Raw genomic sequence first — 20,426 nt, 5'->3', positions numbered from 1 at the left:
GAGAGATAAGCTTATTATTCAGTGTCAACAATAGCTTCTTTCGAAGAGGTGCAACCGAGGAAACGTCATAGTTGGTACAGAATCGCCGAAATGGAGATTGCCAGCGCGGTCGCGATTGCTCTTTTCGTGATGTATAACGTGATTGGGTGGTAAGTTGCTTCAGCGCTATGCTTGAGACGCCAGTAGCTCAGTTCTTAAACTTAACTTGACAATTTCGGCATCAGCGACAGATGAACAGTAGAAGTAGGCTCCACAAAGCATCTTCCACATTTTGGAGTAGATTTCTTAACGACGGTTGCTGCTATGGATACGTTCCTGGTTTTCTAGACACGTGAAATTAGTAATAAATCGAATATGTAAGAAACTTCAAAGATGATTTGTGTAGTAATAAGTCGGGTGTGTAAGAAACTTCAAAGATGATTTGTGTATGTGCGTCGAAATTAACAAGGATTCGAAACGATTAGAAGTGAAGTCTCGCAGTTTTCTAGCCACACGTTTCCATATTTAGCGCTATTCCTTCTACAATCCGTGTAACGTATTTTCCGCATCTGGTTAGAATGTTTGTTGCATAACAGCTTCACAATGCATCATGCGAAGAGTATATCTGCAGTACTATATTTTCTTCGATGTTTACATTCCAGTTTCGTGCACATCGAGTTTTAAAGATGATTTAGTCGCAGGTAGCCATAGAGTTTTAATGGTCGTTTCGAAAAAATAAAAGTAGATAATTAATTTATTCTGCGAAAGTAGAGGAGAGTGTTGTGTCTGGATGACAGAGCATCTACGAACACACATTGTTTCCTGGTCGGCGTTTTAGTTTACCGAGTGATTTTAGAATCGCATGAAGGAATACGCAATAGAAAGCGCCGTAAGCAACTTCCGCCATTCCATTTTCTGCAGTTTTTGTTGTTAAAGAGACATGAGATTTTCTGTTGTGCGGCGTTAGTATTATGAGTTCAGAATATTTAAACGCCGTGTAACACTTTGAATCAATATGCAGCATATTGTTAATTATTTAGTTACAGAATTTTATTGCAAGTAAAATTCAGTATATTTTTTATACTAGTTGCATAACACGTGGACGATTGAGCCACATTTCGTTGGTCTTGAAATGGCAGGAAGTTTTCTCCCATGACACAAGTGTTATTTTTAATTGTGCCTATTTAATATCTTAACAATTTTCCCTGTCTTCAGAACGGAAATTTGCTTTTATTTCCAGTAGGTTCTGCTTCAAAATGTTTTTCACTTGTAAGTAGTTTTTGAAATCACTTCTCATATCACTTACTGATTCTTGGTATGTAGAAGAGCAACAATCGAACACACAGACTATTACACACAGTACTGACAGGATTTTCTCGAGTGCAAGACTTTTAAATTTGTCTATAATGTTTGTTCCTAGATAGATAACCGTGTTTTATCATGGAACAGTTTTTCGCATTTGGTTTTTCAATTTTGGAAAACCGTTACTTTCCCTGAGCAGTTTTTGTAGCTTCAGAAACAGACTGCAGCAAGCATAAGGTGAATGCGAACGTTTCAAAATGAGTACGAAAATACATTAAACTCCTATTACAGGGCTGCCTACAGGTCTGGTTCACACTGATAGCCACGCGCCGCAGTACCGTGTCACGCCGCTACGTGAGCGAAATCAACATCTACATCTACATCTGTACTCTGCAAACCACCGTGAGGTGGATGGCAGAGGGTACGTCCCACTGTAACTCGTAATTAAGAGTTGTTCCTGTTTCTTTCACGTATGGAGCGCAGAAAGAATGGCTGTTTGAATGCCTCTCAGTATGCAGTAATTATTCTAATCTTATCCTCACCACCCATATGCATACGTAAGGAGTTGCAGTATACCCCAGAGAAATCATTTAAAGCCGGGTCTTGAAACTTTGTTAATAGACTTTCTCGGGATAGTTTGCGTCTGTCTTCAAGAATCTTCCAGGTCTACGACATGCTTTACCCACGACTGAACCTATGTGATAATTCGAGTTCATATCCCTTCCAAGTATTACACTCAGGTATTTGTATGAGTTGGACGATTCCAACGGTGACTCATTGATATTATAGTCATAGGGCAATACTTTTTTCGTTTTGTGAAGTGCAAACTTTTCCATTTCTGAACATTTAGAGCAACTAGTTAATCTGTGCACAACGTTGAAATCTTATCTTACATTTCCGAACATTTAGAGCAAGTTGCCAATTAATATTGCGCAGCCTACTGATAAAAGTGGAAATGGGTGCCATTTTCTTTTGGTTATTCTAGTTAAGTGCTACGGTACTGCAGTTTCTACCAGGATGGCAGACAAGTCGTTGTAAATAATCAAAAAGCTGAGTACGTAACTTTATTTGTTCTAAATGAACTTTTAATTTCATGACTAAACTTCGAATTCAGTGTTGCAGAACTCTTTGTTGTTCCGACTGAAATAGTGCTTATTTTTTCATATAGTATTGAATGCCATCAAAACTTTTTACTTTCTTAAAACTTGCACCATTGCGCTAAAAAATTCCAAGAAACACATGTTATCACCACAAGTACAGTTTTCAAGTTGAAGTAAAAACACGTTGCAATAAACAGATCTTGATAGATTACAGTTGTTTTGGTGAAGAAAATTAACATCAAAACTTTCTCTACTGCTGTTATGCAGGGGGTGCACAAAAATATGGAAACACCAAAAACACAACATTGCCATGACAGCTATGGCGTAGAAAACCGTTGGCATTCAAAACAAATTCGAATAGTCTCGGATTGGACAAATACAGGTCCTGCGTGGTTTGCAAGGAAAAGTTATACCATACTTTCTGGAAAATTGTGCCAATTTCAGGTAATGACGATGGAGGTGGCTAGCGTTCACGCACTGTTCTCTCCAAAACAGACTACAAAGACCCAATAATACTGAGACCTGATGTCTGTTGTGGCCAGAGGAGATACGAAAATTCATCCTCGTGCTCACAAAACTAGTCGTGGACGATGCGGGCTGTGTGAACAGATCCCTATCCTCTTGAAACGCAACATCACCTCTGGGGTACAAACATCGTACTACTGGATGGACCTGATCAGCCACAGTAGTCACACAATCCCTGGCAGTAATACGATCTTGCAGAGTACCAATTGGGCCCTTGGAATACCACCGAACCTCGGGCATGAACTGCCGTTGCGATGTTAACTCGACTAGAAGTTGGAAACAGTGTGAAACAAGACTCAACCGACCAAACGGCACACTTCACTTGCTCTATACACCAGGTATTATGCCTTTAGCACCACATTTACTTGTTACGGACATTTGAATCTCTGGTGAGTGGTTTTGGAATTATATCTCGCCCTGCAATTCCGAACTTTTAGAGTTCCCTTCGTGATGTTTTGTTGCTGACAGGGTTCGCGAATACGACATTCAGTTCTGTAGTGACTTTGGCGTCTGTCGTCCTCTTAATTTTCGTTGAAATCACCTTCAATGACCCTCCTTCACGATCACTCTATACACACACATACTTTTGTCCTTGTTATGGCTTAGCGGCTGATGTTTTACGCTTTCCCTTTATGCGGTATAAATTTTCGATACGGTGCCTCTTGAAACACCAAAAATCTCGGTTACGAATGACCGAACCATTCAAGCACCAACAATTTGCCCATGTTCGAATTCACTTAGCCCTCACGTAACGTACTCACAACTACATCGAACACTGTTCTGGCCACGTCTGACACATTGACGAAAAATGTTGAGGAAATTGCGCTGGCGCCGTTCGTGGCCAAATACAACATGGCAAATCTCCAGGCTTTACTAGCATCTGCGTTTACTTTCAAACAGTTATTTCTCGATCTCTTCAGATATTTTTGTCCAACCCCTGTATATTACACACATCGCACAACAACACAGGCCTGTCAGGTTGTACGACGTACATCCATAGAAGACATGGACGATGATAAGACTTAGTCGTATGACATGCTCAGGGATCAGACATAATACATGCTGAGCATGAGAATGAATACTGATGTAACAGTCTCACGTAGCAATATCTCACAATTGGACTGCACTGAAATGTTACCAAGGACTTGATTCATCAAAAACTATATCTCACACTCGTGGCAATGGTTTTCACCGTCTGTCGAAGAGACGACAGAACGTCGTCTGCTTTTCCATTTTTCACTCATACCATTACGCTGATCTGTAGCATAAGACATGATGATGTAAATATTTTCGATTTTCTAATGCGATACATCCTTGAAAAACACATTAACCGAAATGACAGAGTCGCCTCGTCGAACAATCAAGATAGATAATTCCAAAACAAGACCCTGAAGCGAAGAATTTATGAAATAAAATTTAATTCCAGACTATTTTCGTTGCCATCAAAGTAAATATTTGTCCTAACAAATGTAACGTCCTTGGGTATTAGAAAACGGAAGGGAGAACGTGGAGGAATAATGATAAAACGGTTCGGTAGGCTGCATCCGCTCAGTATTTCCAGCTGTCGTCCTCTAGGTACAAAAAAAAACTTTTACTTAATAACGTTTTCCACACTCATTTCACACCGCGTCAGTGTAAAATACGCTACGGTCGCAGGTTCGAATCCTGCCTCGGGCATGGATGTGTGTGATGTTCTTAGGTTAGTTAGGTTTACGTAGTTCTAAGTTCTAGGGGACTGATGACCTCAGTAGTTAAGTCCCATAGTGCTCAGAGCCATTTTTTGAGTGTAAAATATCACAAGCACAAGACATGGAATTTTTTCGCATCATATCTCAGACGGAACATGGGCAGTCTCTCGATAGATTTCGAAGTGTGAGAAGCATCTATTCTAACACCTGTATCGTACCGCCAAACGATTTGCTAACGCTGCTGAATTCGGAACAGTCGTAGTGGACATTTGGATCGGCAGCGCTGAACGGTAGTAACTCGTTCGTCATTGTTCGCCCGCACTGCCCAGATAATTCAGAACTTTCTGCAGGGAAAATCAGCACTAGAAGTGCATGGGGGACAACAGTAATAACAGAAAAATGTACATAACATGTGTAAGATCTTTACATTTTATGTGTTTTTTTTCTAGTCAGTTCGCCTTAACTTTTGAAAATAAACTCAGATCAACGTACTCGCTTCTAACGATTTCGGGAATCAAATCTTTAATAGTCGAAAAGGAACTAAATATAAAACATCGTGGTCACTGAACATTATGTTAGAATCTACTGCTGGTGCACTGTCACAAAGAGGTCAGTGTGAGAGTACACTCGAGTATAATATGACACAGCTGTCACCGAAAGTGTCATCTGTAGGCAGCAAGAAAAACTGTGTTAATCGTTATTTCGAAATTCGATAAAAATTGTAGCAGAAATCATTTCATGGCAATGGTCTTAACACCATACTCTTTTTCAGGCTTTATAAAACAATAAATAACAGAAAGCTCTCATTTATGTTCTCCGAATATCGCTGTATAGTTGTGGACGACTGCACGATCTTCTCGTTTGTCTCCGGTCTCTCGGGAATTACCCATAAAACGTAACTGAAACTGAGTAGAGGAAAAACTTTGGCGTCGAATGCCACAGGGCTTTCATTCTCCAGTGAGAAGAGTGTAGGTGTTAATTTTAATTTTGTGTCATCTTGTTAATTTACTTACATTGGTACTTGGGAGACACCATTCTCAGCTGTAAAGTATCATTGCGACTGCTCAGACTCTGATCTGACGAGAAATCTAGTTAGTTATCGCTCCAAACACCATGAAAACGAAAACGTTAAAGGTTCCAAATATTTCGTAGTGCCTCCGTTACAGGACAACGGGTAAGACAGGTCTTCCCTCTTTTCGTTTTACAAAGCCTTTCCTCGGTCCCAGTTGGACCTCCGGTACGTGATCTATCGACCAGCAATATTTTATCTAACAGTGTTATAAACACCCCGCTATGAGACATTAGGCGCCTGTAAAACAAGCCAGGCACAGCATTAGCTGCCGAAGCTTGTGAGCCATCACTCTACAACATACGAGAGATCCTGAGGGTGCAGTCAATACTTACTATAAAAACAGATGCACGTATATGTGTACGAACGTATATTCAATATACTCTTCCTATACCACTGGTCGGATTAAAACGAAACTTGTTACACATATCACTTTCTCTCTGGAAAGATTTTCTGTGGAGGTAAGTACCTCCTACGTATAAAAGGGGTGGGGGTGCAAAACCAGAGGAACCCATCTCAACTCAATGCCAGTTACTTTTGTCATCCAGAATTTGAGAATGAGAACACTTACAGACTTGCAACAAACTTTATTTATAATTTCATATCTTTACGAAATATTTTCTTGCTGACGATGAAGTGAAAAACGTTTGTCTCTTACTACATTTTCGCTGTTCGTGCAATAAGACTGCTGCATGAAGCATTACATTTTAATTTATCGCATCTTTATTACTAACTGTATCCACATGTACCACAGGTCGTACCATCAAAATTGTGTCATTTAGTTCAGGAGATATGACGTCGAATACTGAGACGCACGAAAAACTGGCGCGTCATGCGCGACGTTTTATTTTTTTTATTTCTGGCTTCTAACTACATTCAAACTATTCCGATAGTGAAGGGAGACGAAAATTTAATAGTCTTGGGGGACTGAAATTCGATAGTAGGAAAAGGAAGAGAAGGAAAAGTAGTAGGTGAATATGGAATGGGGGTAAGGAATGAAAGAGGAAGCCGCCTGTAGAATTTTGCAGAGAACATAACCTAATCATAGCTAACACTTCTTTCAAGTGTCATGAAAGAAGGTTCTATACGTGCAAGAGGCCTAGAGACACAGAAAGGTTTCAAATAGATTATATAATGGTAAGACAGAGATTTAGGAAACAGATTTTAAATTGCGAGACATTTGCAGGTGCAGACGTGGATTCTGACCACAATTTATTGGTTATGAACTGTAGATTGAAACTGAAGAAACTGCAAAAAGGTAGGAGTTCAAGAAGATGAGAGCTGGATAAACTGAAAGAATCAGAGGTTGGAGAGAGTTTCAGAGATAGCGTTAGGGAACGATTGACAAGAACACTAGGTAAAAGGACGAGAGCTACTCGAATTCCTTGGGTAAAAGAAGAGATACTGAATTTAATTGATGAAAAGAGAAAATAGAAAAATGCAGTAAATGAAGCAGGCGAAAAGAAGTACAAACGTCTCAAAACTGAAATATACAGGAAGTGCAAAATGGCTAAACAGGGATGGCTAGAGGACAAATGTAAAATGTAGAGGCATATATCACTAGGGGTAAGATAGATACTGGCTGCAGGAAAATTAAAAAGACCTTTAAAAAAAAAGAGAACCACCTGTATTAATATCAAGAGTTCAGATGTAAAACCAGTTCCTAGCAAAGAAGGGAAATCAGAAAGATGGAAGGAGTATACAAAGGGTCTATACAAGGGCGATGTACTTGAGGACAATATTATGAAAGTGGAAGAGGACGTAGATGAAGATGAAATGGGAGATATGGTATTGCGTGATGAGTTTGACAGAGCACTGGAACAGCTAAGTCGAAGCAAGGTCCCGGGAGTAGACAACATTCGATTAGAACTACTGAGAGCCTTGGGAGAACCAGCACTGACAAAACTCTACCATCTGGTGAGCAAGATGTATGAAACAGGCGAAATATCCTCAGACTTCAAGTCACGGCTACAAAATACTAACACAAATTCTTTACAGACGAATGGAAGAACTGGTAGAAGCCGACGTCGGGGAATATCAGTTTGGGTTCCGTAGAAACGTTGGAATATTTGAGGCAATACTGACCCTACGACTTATCTTACAAGATAGATTAAGGAAAGGCAAACCTACGTTTCTAGCATTTGTAGACTTAGAGAAAGCTTTTGACGATGTTGACTGGAATTCCCTCTTTAAAATTCTGAAGGTGGCAGGAGTCAAACATGGGGAGCGAAAGGCTACTTACAATTTGTACAGAAACCAGATGGCAGTTGTAACAGTCAAGGGGCATGAAAGGGAAGCAGTGGTTGGGAACGGAATGAGACAGGGTTATAGCCTATCCCCAATGCTATTCAGTCTGTATAGTGAGCAAGTAGTAAAGGAAACAAAAGAAAAATTCGGAGTAGGAATTAAAATCCATGAAGAAGAAATAAAAACCTTAAGGTTTCCTGATGACATTGTAATTCTGTCAGAGACAACAAAGGATCTGGAAGAGCAGTTGAACGGAGCGCACTGTGTCTAACATCAACAAAAGCGAAACGAGGATAATGGAATGTAGTTGAATTAAATCGGGTGCTGCTGAGGAAATTAGATTAGGAAATGAGACACTTAAAGTAGTAAAGGAGTTTTGCTGCTTGGGGATCAGAATAAGTTATGATGGTCGAAGTAGACAGGATATGAAATGTAGACTGGCAATGACAAGGAAACTGTTTCTGAAGAAGAGAAATTGATTAACATCAAGTATAGATCTAAGTGTCAGTAATCCGTTTCTGAAAGTATTTCTGTGGAGTGTAGCCATGTATGGAAGTGAAACGTGGACAATAAATAGTTTGTATAAGACGAGAATAGAAGCTTTCGAAATGTGGTGCTACAGAAGAATGCTGAAGATTAGATGGGTAGATCATGTAACTAATGAGGAGATACTGAATAGAATTGGGGAGAAGCGAAATTTGGGGCACAACTTGACTACAAGAAGGGATCGGTTGGTAGGACACGTCCCGAGGCTTCAAGGGATCACCAATTTAGTATTAGAGGGAAGCGTGGAGGGTAAAAATCGTAGAGGGAGACCAAGAGATGAATACATGAAGTAGATTCAGAAGGATGTAGGTTGCAGTAGGTACTTGGAGATGAAGCCCGCACAGGATAGAGTAGCGTGGAGACTGCATCAAACCAGTCTGTGGACTGAAGACCACAAAAACAGCTCTGTTCACATTACATTTCACAGACTGTAGCCACATACACCGCTGAATGTACCTGCAATATTTTATTACTGTACAGGACCTAGTTCAGGGGATACGACATCGTAAGTATTGAACTGAGTGAAAATGAAACTGCAGAGCGAAATTAGCTAGAGGTAGAGGCGAAAAATGTGTACAAACACGTGTGATATATGTTAAATATCTATCTGTGAAATACTTTTGACATGTGTGTGCGTGGTTAAATCCAATGGTAAAAATTTCATTCTAAAGACCTGAAACTACATCAACTAGTTTGTTACATATGTCAGTTACGATCTACATGCAAAAACTGTGTATGTGTGTGTGTGTGTGTGTGTGTGTGTGTGTGTGTGTGTGGCGGGGGGTTGAGATGGATGACGTGGAGAGAGAATGGAGCAGGAGAAGATGGACAGACAGCATGGTGCAAAGAGATGATGGAAACAGATATGGAGGAGGAGGAGATGGACAGTGATTGGGTGACGGGGGGGGGGGGGGGGTGGACAAAGAGAGGGGTGGAGGTGATGGACAGAGGGAGGGGAAAGGAGGGGATGGACTAAAGGAAGAGAGGGGAAAAAAATACATACCCAGGACACGCTGGGTACTCAGCTTATAATATAAATTCCTTCAGTCATTAGAATTTAATCTAGTTTCCAAACATCATCTTGACATGTCTTCATGGATTATGGAGTGGCAATGAGACATTTTGGGATCCAGCATCACTGGAAACAAGTATCAGTTATTTCTGAGAACCCAGACAGTGCAGTCAGGAATACCTGTGAGGGTAATGTGGTGCTGCAGTGTTTCACTACGTTACATGCTACCATCTCACACCCTTAAAAGAGCTTCTATATGCCAAGGCGTGAATGAGTGCTTGGGGATAGAAATAAAAGAGTTACGACAGGTAAAGCTTTATTACGAGGAAATGGTGGACACCATTCCAATTACTCTGAGGGAAAGGAATGGAACTAACAAGACTGTGAAAAAGGCCTGCTGCATATCGCATGGTCGTCTTCGTTATGGATAGGATTCACTGGTTTGATTGATTCCGTTGTGTATCCAGAAGAAGAGCACAAATTTGTCTCGATAGTATACTACCCTCTGTTCTGGGAAGCAATGAATTTAATGTGCAAAACCTGTTAAATTTTTATGTGTGTCCTGTCCTCCCACCTAAACTGATAAGAAGAACTAGAATTCTGTAACGTTCTTCGGAGTAGCTGATTAATAGGTACACCTCCTTAGCGAACGAACCATATTTCTTAGCTTTTTTGTACACTTCCGATTCTTTTTTACGTTTCTTTTGCAACCCTTTCAATCCCTACCTTCATGTCTACATACCTGTTTGTCAAGATAGCCACCCTAGTGACTAACATATTCCTTCCAACGAGAGACCATGTTGTTAACAGTGTCAGCAAAGCGGGAAAGTTGACACGTAATACCTCAATGGATACTGAGACATAATAAAATATTCGGAGGCATTACTTTTCAACACGCCGTCGCTTTTATCATCTGCATGTCAGATTGTACGTACGCGTCTCCTATCGTATCATGTTATTAAACCATAAGTGTCCGACAGCATCGAACACGGTGGCGTAGTTATTAACGGACTGGATTCGCACCCAGAAGAACGACAACTCAAATACACGTCCCGCCATCCAGGTTTAGGTTTTTCGTGATTTTTCTAAATCTCTACAATCGCTACAGACAAATGCCGGGGCTGTTCCTTTGCAAACGGTACGGCCGATTTCCTTTTCGCACCTAAGCGTGTGCTCCTTTCCCAGCGACCTCATTGTTAGCGGGACGTTAAATTCTAACATTCCTTCCTTTTCTTATGACACCAAAAACATCCATCATCAATGTAACAGATGGTTCCAAGAAACAACACACGGACTTCTTAAAAGAACACTGCAAAAATTCTCGAAGACAGAAAACCGTAGATGCTGCTAAATTTTGCAGACTAGCCTTGAGTATAATGTAGTCGGCAAGTGCCATAGTTACTCTATGGGCTGTCGATCCACTTTCTGACGGTGCCTTGCGCTATCTGGTGACAGAAACGCCCTTGCACTTTTTTTTAAGAATTCTGAAAGCGAAAGTTGTTTCGTTGTGTTTATATATGTTGTAGATGGCTTGTGCATTCTTGGATGCAGTTAGAAACATAAAAGAAAGAACTGGATATGGCCCACTTCAAAATTCTTCTTCCACTTTCTAGATTACATAAATTAAAAACAAGCTATACATAACTAACATTAGTTTGGTTATCAACCAGCAAGAAATTTCAGCTTTACTGGTTACTGAATTTGTATGACGTCCTATTCAATGATGTGGTGTAATAGTTACGGATTTGTACAGTCGATTTGAGGTAATTCAAATGACAGGTCTTGTTACACACTAAGGCAGTTAGACAGTAATGGCGATAATTTATACACCGAAGAAGCAATGACAGTAGTAAGAGAAAGTTTCAAGAGTTGGATTAAAATTCAGGTTGAGAGAATATCAGTGGCGAGATTCGCTTATGGCGTTGTTATACTCAGTGAAAGCGACAAAGAATTAAGGGATCTGTTTAATTTGAGACACAGTCAATTGATTACAGAATGCAGATTGAGTGTGAAACGAAGAAAGACGAACGTAATGTGGAGTGGCAGAAATGAGTTTAGTGACTAATCTAACATCAAAATTGAGACCACGTAGTAAACTAAGTTAAGGATTTCTTCTACCTTGGAAGCAAAACCACACGTAATGGACGAAGCAAACAAAGCATGGAAAGCAGGCCAGCACAGGCGAAGAGGGTAATCCTGTCCAAGAGAAGCCTGTTCGTATCAAACATCAGCGTTATTGTGGGGAAGGCATTTCTGAGACTGTACGAATGATAACTAGGAATTCGGCTGGGAAGATTTGGGATCGGATCACCGTAATGGAAGGATGGGGACCCCATATAACTGCTTCAGCGTTCATCATCTTTAATACATAACTTTATTTTATTAAAGTCAAACAAGTTTAAAAACACAATCAACAACGAAATTGACTGAGGAGGCTTTAGAAAAATGCCACCAATTACGAGCCACCAGTCATTAACTATACGCCAAAAGTACAGAATTTTAAAACAACTAACTACAAAAAAATGGCTCTGAGCACTATGCGACTTCACTTCTACGGTCATCAGTCGCCTAGAACTTAGAACTAATTAAACCTAACTAACCTAAGGACATCACACACATCCATGTCCGAGGCAGGATTCGAACCTGCGACCGTAGCGGTCGCCCGGTTCCAGACTGTAGCGCCCAGAACCGCACGGACACTCCGGCCGGCAAAACTAACTACAGTTATCAAAATTCACTCAGCAGTTTTTTTAAGTACAGCAGCAAATATGTACCCCCTGTCGCTCAGTAGACAGCAAGGATACAGAATTTTATACACAATTAACAGTCAATGAATAGTTACATACAGTTAACTATAATTTTCTGATCAGATTTTAAGCAAATGATTTTTAATCAGCAGTTATTAATTATGAATCCACTATCATTCAGCAGACAGCAAATGCAGAATTTTAAAAATAGTTAAAAAAAATGGTTCAAATGGCTCTGAGCACTATGGGACTCACCTGCTGTGGTCATAATTCCCCTGGAACTTAGAACTACTTAAACCTAACTAACCTAAGGACAGCACACAACACCCAGCCATCACGAGGTAGAGAAAATCCCTGACCCCGCCGGGAATCGAACCCGGGAACCCGGGCGTGGGAAGCGAGAACGCTACCGCACGACCACGAGATGCGGGCTTAAAAATAGTTAACAGTCACTGGATAAACAGCTACAGTTGGCCAAAATTCACTGATCAGATCTTAAGCAAATGACTTATAAACAGCTGTTATTAATTATAACCCACTGTCTTTCTGAACACACACAAGGAACAGGATTTTAAACCAGTTAACAATCACTGAATAGGCAGCTACTGTTAACGAAAATTCACTGATCATATTTTAAGTAAATGATTATTAAACAACTACTATAAATTATGAACTCACTGTCGTTTAATAGACAACAAAACACATAATTTTAAAAAAATTAACGGACGCTCAGTAGGCATCTACGATAAGCCAAAATTCACTGAGCAGTTTTGGACCAAATTACTTTTATACAGCTGTTATTAATTATGAGTGGTGGTAGCATAAAGTCCACAGGACAGGGAAAGTGGGGGGGGGGGGGAAGGGGAGGAGTCAGAGGTAAGGACAAATATGGAAGTTACTTATCTTGAACGAGATGGTTGCCGTCCTTCCACCCCTTTAGCGTCCAAGACACCGGACCGCCTTCACTAGCGTCGAACCGCTCAGAAACCGCTTCGCAGGGCAGTTGATAAACGACAGTCAAAATAAGACTCGGTGCTTTCACAGGAGCCGATACGTTCTCTCGTGCTCCATCCAGAACTCCAAACCTCTCGCGATCCCGGCCAACTCGCTCCACACACCACACATACACACTGCCCAAAACCTTCCTGCTTCGCAGCTTCTGTCCCCACCGATGGCGCAAGCCGCGTATCTCCAAAGTTATCCAGACAAAGATAATCGACGAGGGGCTAATCGACTGAAGATCGTGCCCATACGGCTCATTATATAACGGTGTTGAAAATTAAATGAACTGACTAGATACGGAATGAACTGATTTTCTCCAGAATCAGTGAAGAAAACAACACATGGAAAACACTGACACCATCAAGGGACCAAATGACAGGACATGTGTTGAGGCATCAGGGAGTAACTTCCCTGTTACCAGGGCGAGGTGTAGAGGGTAAAACGTAGAGGAAGACAGAGAGTGTAATAAATCCAGCAAATAATTGAGGAGATATGGTGCAAGTGCTATTCTGAGATGAAGAGGCTGGAAGAGAAGAGGAATTCATGGGGGGACGCCACAAGAAACCATGACTTTCGTTTGACGAAAAAAAAAAATAACAAAGAAAAAAATAGGAAATTGGAATAGTGTATAGCTGTGACGAAAAACAAAATTATTTGATGGTTATATTTTTTAGACTAGCTTTCAAACCGAGGTTTCAATTGTATTGATAACAGCATAACGGAAACTCCTGATTAACGAAGATCAGACAGTATCTTTCCCAGGATAGCTACTGTGGCACAGTGTGAAGTTCGTCTACATTCTCTGCAGAAATGCAAGTCATGCCTCTCTGGCAAGAGGAGTAGCTGGCACTGAGGGGCTAGTCAGCCATCAGTTATATAATCTTCTAGTGCGGCTGTTTGCATACACTCAGACAAAACCACGTCATTGTCTGTCACCTCTGTATAGGGCACTCACTATCCTCTGCGAGTGGGATCCTTTTTCGGTGCCAAGGCACACCAGCACGCGGAGCTTGTGATGTACGACCCTCAGTAGTCCACGCTTGGGAAGAGAGAACCCGATTTGCTCAAGAGCGAGGGTCATAATTTGACATCAGGCAAGCCATCTACATTAGCTAAGTACATAGCTTGTATCAACGTTTTCGTTCATCATCCCGTCTTGTTTCCAGAATTGGGAGGGAACACTTAACTTCAATATTAAGCTCTTTTTTCGAAACACACATTCTTATTTTAGAAGTTGTCAAACGTTTCTAAGTGGTTACAATTTTTCATTCCCTTCTATTCATGATTAATTTTCTACGCGTAATTTAATTTAACCATACACAGATTCAGATAAGCAACTAATGATGCCAGTTCACATACACAGTCTCAGTTTTCCATAAAATAGAGAAGAATCGATTACACTACCTGTCGTTCGTGTTTAGGGAGACGAGCATTGGAAACCGTGTCTCGCTATGCAGACTTGAGTTTCATTAACCGAAAAATCCTCGAGCTTGACGAAATTTTACTGAAGCTCGGAATTTATCGCGGACTTGGAGACGATATTAATAGTTTTCACAGCGAAACTCTGCTTCAAAATATGGCAAAAAATCCAAAGAGATTCTGGTCATACGTTAAGCACACCAGCTTAAAGACACAATCAATACTTCCACTTCGCCATAGCGATTGTAATGTTACCGGCGACAGCGCCACTAAAGCGGAGTTACTATACATGGTTCCCCGATATTCCTTCCCCAAAGAAGACAAAGTAAAAATTCCAGAATTTCACTCAAGACCTGCTGCCAACATGAGTAGCGAACAAGTGGCGTAGCTACTGAATTCATTTAATAAAGGCAAGCCTTCCGGTCCAGATTATGTACTATTTAGATTACCTCCAGGATATGCTGATACACTACTGGCCATTAAAATAGCTACACCACGAAGATGACGTGCTACAGACGCGAAATTTAACCGACACGAAGAAGATGCTGTGATATGCAAATGATTAGCTTCTCAGAGCATTCACACAAGGTTTGCGCCGGTGGCGACACCTACAACGTGCTGACATGAGGAAAGTTTCAAACCGATTTCTCATACACAAACAGCAGCTGACCGGCGTTGCCTGGTGAAACGTTGCTGTGATGCCTCGTGTAAGGAGGAGAAATGCGTACCATCACGTTTCCGACTTTGATAAAGGTCGGATAGTAGCCTATCGCGATTGCGGTTTATCGTACCGCGACATTGCTGCTTGCGTTGCTCGAGATCCAATGACTATTAGCAGAATATGGAATCGGTGGGTTCAGCAGGGTAATACGGAACGCCGTGCTGGATCCCAACGGCCTCGTATCACTAGATCACTAGCAGCCGAGATGACAGGCATCTTATACGAATGGCTGTAACGGATCGTGCAGCCACGTCTCGATCCCTGAGTCAACAGATGGGGACGTTTGCAAGACAACAACCATCTGCAACAAACAGTTCGACGACTTTTGCAGCAGCAAGGACTATCAGCTCGGAGACCATGACTGCGGTTACCCTTGACGCTGCATCACAGACAGGAGCGTCTGCGATGGTGTACTCAACTACGAACCTGGGAGCACGAATGGCAAAACGTCATTTTTTCGGATGAATCTAAGTTCTGTTTACAACCTCATGATGGTGGCATCCGCGTTTGGCGACATCGCGGTGAACGCACATTGGAAGCTTGTATTTGTCATCGCCATACTGGCGTATCACCCAGCGTGATGGTATGGGGTGCTATTGGTTACACGTCTCGGTCACCTCTTGTTCGCATTTACGGCACTTTCAACAGTGGACGTTACATTTCAGATGTGCTACGACCCTTGGCTCTACTCTTCATTCGATCCCTGAGAAACCCAACATTTCAGCAGGATAATGCACGACCGCATGTTGCAGGTCCTGTACGGGCCTTTCTGGATACAGGAAATGTTCGACTGCTGCCCTCGCCAGCACATTCTGCAGATCTCTCACCATTTGAAAACGGCTGGTCAATGGTGGCCGAGCAAATGGCTCGCCACAATACGCCAGTCACTACTCTTGATGAACTGTGGTATCGTGTTGAAGCTGCATGGGCAGCTGTACCTGTACACGCCATCCAAGCTCTGATTGACTCAATCCCCAGACGTATCAAGGCCGTTATTACTGCCAGAGGTGGTTGTTCTGGGTACTGATTTCTCAGGATCTATGCACCCAAATTGCGTGAAAATGTAATCACATGTCAGTTCTAGTATAATATATGTGTCCAATGAATACCCGTTTATCATCTGCATTTCTTCTTGGTGTAGCAATTTTAATGGCCAGTAGTGTATAAAAGCTCCGTACTTCACTATCATATACATCCGCTCGCTGCACGAAAGATCCGTGCCTAAAAGATGGAAAGTTGCTCAGGTCACAGGAAAGAAGTAGGAGTAATCCGACGAACTACAGATCTGTATCACTGACGTTGATTTGAAGTAGGATTTTATAACATGTACTGCATTCGAAAATCCGCCTCGGTAGCTGAGTGGACGCCGGTATGGTAGCTCAGCATGTTCGGTCAGAGCGTTTACCTACCCTCTGTAATAAAAAAACTGAGTGAACGGATCAACGAACAAGCTGAACGAGTGTCATCGTACGTCCGCCACGAACAAATTCAACGAACAATACAGAACAAAATAAGATAACGAAAAAAAATAGTGGCCAGCGCGGCCGAATGCTGTGCAAAGGGGCCCGGGCTCGATTCCCTGCTGGGTACGAGATTTTCTCCACTCAGGGCCTGGGTGTTGTGTTGTCTTCATCATCACATCATCCCTATCGACGCACAAGTCGCTGAAGTGGCGTCAAATCAAAATACTTGCACCAGGCGACCAGTCTTCCCGACAGGAGGCCCTAGCCACACGATATTTCACTTAATTTTCGTTCCAACATTATGAATTACCTCGAGTAAAACGATCTGTCAGAACAGATGCAGGAAATACCATTCTTGACAAGCACAACTAGATCTTTATTCTCGCGAAATAGTGAGTGCTATTGACAGGGAGCCTCAAGTTGTTTCTACACTCCTGGAAATGGAAAAAAGAACACATTGACACCGGTGTGTCAGACCCACCATACTTGCTCGGGACACTGCGAGAGGGCTGTACAAGCAATGATCACACGCACGGCACAGCGGACACACCAGGAACCGCGGTGTTGGCCGTCGAATGGCGCTAGCTGCGCAGCATTTGTGCACCGCCGCCGTCAGTGTCAGCCAGTTTGCCGTGGCATACGGAGCTCCATCGCAGTCTTTAACACTGGTAGCATGCCGCGACAGCGTGGACGTGAACCGTATGTGCAGTTGACGGACTTTGAGCGAGGGCGTATAGTGGGCATGCGGGAGGCCGGGTGGACGTACCGCCGAATTGCTCAACACGTGGGGCGTGAGGTCTCCACAGTACATCGATGTTGTCGCCAGTGGTCGGCGGAAGGTGCACGTGCCCGTCGACCCGGGACCGGACCGCAGCGACGCACGGATGCACGCCAAGACCGTAGGATCCTACGCAGTGCCGTAGGGGACCGCACCGCCACTTCGCAGCAAATTAGGGACACTGTTGCTCCTGGGGTATCGGCGAGGACCATTCGCAACCGTCTCCATGAAGCTGGGCTACGGTCCCGCACTCCGTTAGGCCGTCTTCCGCTCACGCCCCAACATCGTGCAGCCCGCCTCCAGTGGTGTTGCGACAGGCGTGAATGGAGGGACGAATGGAGACGTGTCGTCTTCAGCGATGAGAGTCGCTTCTGCCTTGGTGTCAATGATGGTCGTATGCGTGTTTGGCGCCGTGCAGGTGAGCGCCACAATCAGGACTGCATACGACCGAGGCACACAGGGCCAACACCCGGCATCGTGGTGTGGGGAGCGATCTCCTACACTGGCCGTACACCACTGGTGATCGTCGAGGGGACACTGAATAGTGCACGGTACATCCAAACCGTCATCGAACCCATCGTTCTACCATTCCTAGACCGGCAAGGGAACTTGCTGTTCCAACAGGACAATGCACGTCCGCATGTATCCCGTGCCACCCAACGTGCTCTAGAAGGTGTACGTCAACTACCCTGGCCAGCAAGATCTCCGGATCTGTCCCCCATTGAGCATGTTTGGGACTGGATGAAGCGTCGTCTCACGCTGTCTGCACGTCCAGCACGAACGCTGGTCCAAGTGAGGCGCCAGGTGGAAATGGCATGGCAAGCCGTTCCACAGGACTACATCCAGCATCTCTACGATCGTCTCCATGGGAGAATAGCAGCCTGCATTGCTGCGAAAGGTGGATATACACTGTACTAGTGCCGACGTTGTGCATGCTCTGTTGCCTGTGTCTATGTGCCTGTGGTTCTGTCGGTGTGATCATGTGATGTATCTGACCCCAGGAATGTGTCAATAAAGTTTCCCCTTCCTGGGACAATGAATTCACGGTGTTCTTATTTCAATTTCCAGGAGTGTATATTCCTAGATTCCCAAATGGCTTTTGACACAGTTCCTCACAAGCTGTTTTTAAACAAATTGCGTGCCTGTAGAGTATCGTATCTGTTCTGTGACTGGATTCATCATTTACTATCACAAATATCACAATTCGTAGTAATTGATGGAAAGTGATCGAGTAAAACAGAAGTGATATCTGGGATCACCCAAGGAGGTCTTACAGGCCATCTGCTGTTCCCTATCTATATAAAAGGATTAAGAGACGATCTCAGCAGCCCTCTTAGATTGTTTGCAGATTGTGCTTCATTTAACGTCAAGTAAAGTAATCAAAGGAACAAAACTATTTGCAAAGTGATTTATACAAGATATCTGTATGCTGAAAAAAGTGGCAATTGATCCTAAATAAAGAAAAGTGTGAGGTCATCCACATGACTACCAAAATGAATCTGTTAAATTTTGGATGCACGATGTTACTGTGAATTCAACTACGGGTCTAGGAAATGCAATTATGAAAAACTTAAATTGGAATGATCATATAGACAATGTAGTGGGGAAGGCAAACCAAAAACTGTGTTTTCTGGGCAGAACACTTAGAAGACGAAACAGGTCTAGTAAAGAGGCTGCATACACTCCACCTGTCCACCCCTGTACGAATATTGCTTTGCAGTATTGGATTCGTACTAGATAGCACTGATGGAGGATATTGGAAAAGTCAAAACAAGGGAACCTCATTTCGTACTATCGCAAAGTAGGGGAGAGAGTGTCATGGATATGATATTCGAGAATAGTAGGAGAAGGGTGGCGTCAGTGCATTTGGTTAATGCGGTTTGTCTAAATCAGGGGCAAGGATGCACTCAGGGGCAAACTGATTGTTCTCCTATGACTAACAGGTCACTAACCTACTGTTCTGCTAACAGGATCCTTCCTTTTGATTCACAGGCCCTTAACCTATTGTTTCCCGGCACCTCCACCGAGTCCTCCCCAAAAACCCTCAGGAAACCCCCAACCCATCCCCTCCCCCTCGGCCGGCCAGAGTGGCCGTGCAGTTCTAGGCGCTACAGTCTTGAGCCGAGCGACCGCTACGGTCGCAGGTTCGAATCCTGCCTCGGGCATGGATTGTGTGCTGTCCTTAGGTTAGTTAGGTTTAATTCGTTCTAAGTTCTAGGCGACTGATGACCTCAGAAGTTAAGTCGCATAGTGCTCAGAGCCATTTGAACCTCGCTGATGCAGGTACACTTTTAGCTCCCAGTTATTCGAATAGCCTCCTCTCATTCTTATCAATTGACTGACTACTTAATTAAATTGATCAATTAATTAACCTCTCCCCCTCTGGTAAACCCCCACATCCCTCCTTCCCCCTCTCCCTGCTCCACCCACAGCTGGAAATTGATGGCTCTGCGGCAGAGAGAAACGATCTCATAACAGGAAATTCAAGGGTATATTCTTTATTTATAAGAAATTCTGTTTGCGGGGTTGGATTTCTCTTGCTCATTGTTCTCTGCTGTTTGGGAACATGCAGGTCTTGTAGGAAGTATTTCATCAAATGCTTTCCTCATTTTTTTTCCAATCATGCAAGGAATACTGTCATGAAACACTTACGACATGTAATTACACTGGTAAAAATTTTTCAATCGCGAAGCATGAAGCATCCACTGGACCACGCAGAATGCCACCGCACGCACTGCCAGCAGTCAGGGTTCACTGGCAGCCCCTGCAAACGCGGCCATCAGCTGCCGAGCCACGTGCAGGAGTCCATTCATGATCCGTAAGCGTGA

This window comes from Schistocerca piceifrons, chromosome 8 (genome assembly GCF_021461385.2).
Source record: "Schistocerca piceifrons isolate TAMUIC-IGC-003096 chromosome 8, iqSchPice1.1, whole genome shotgun sequence".
NCBI lineage: Eukaryota > Metazoa > Arthropoda > Insecta > Orthoptera > Acrididae > Schistocerca > Schistocerca piceifrons.
Note: the sequence above shows the minus strand (reverse complement) of the source record.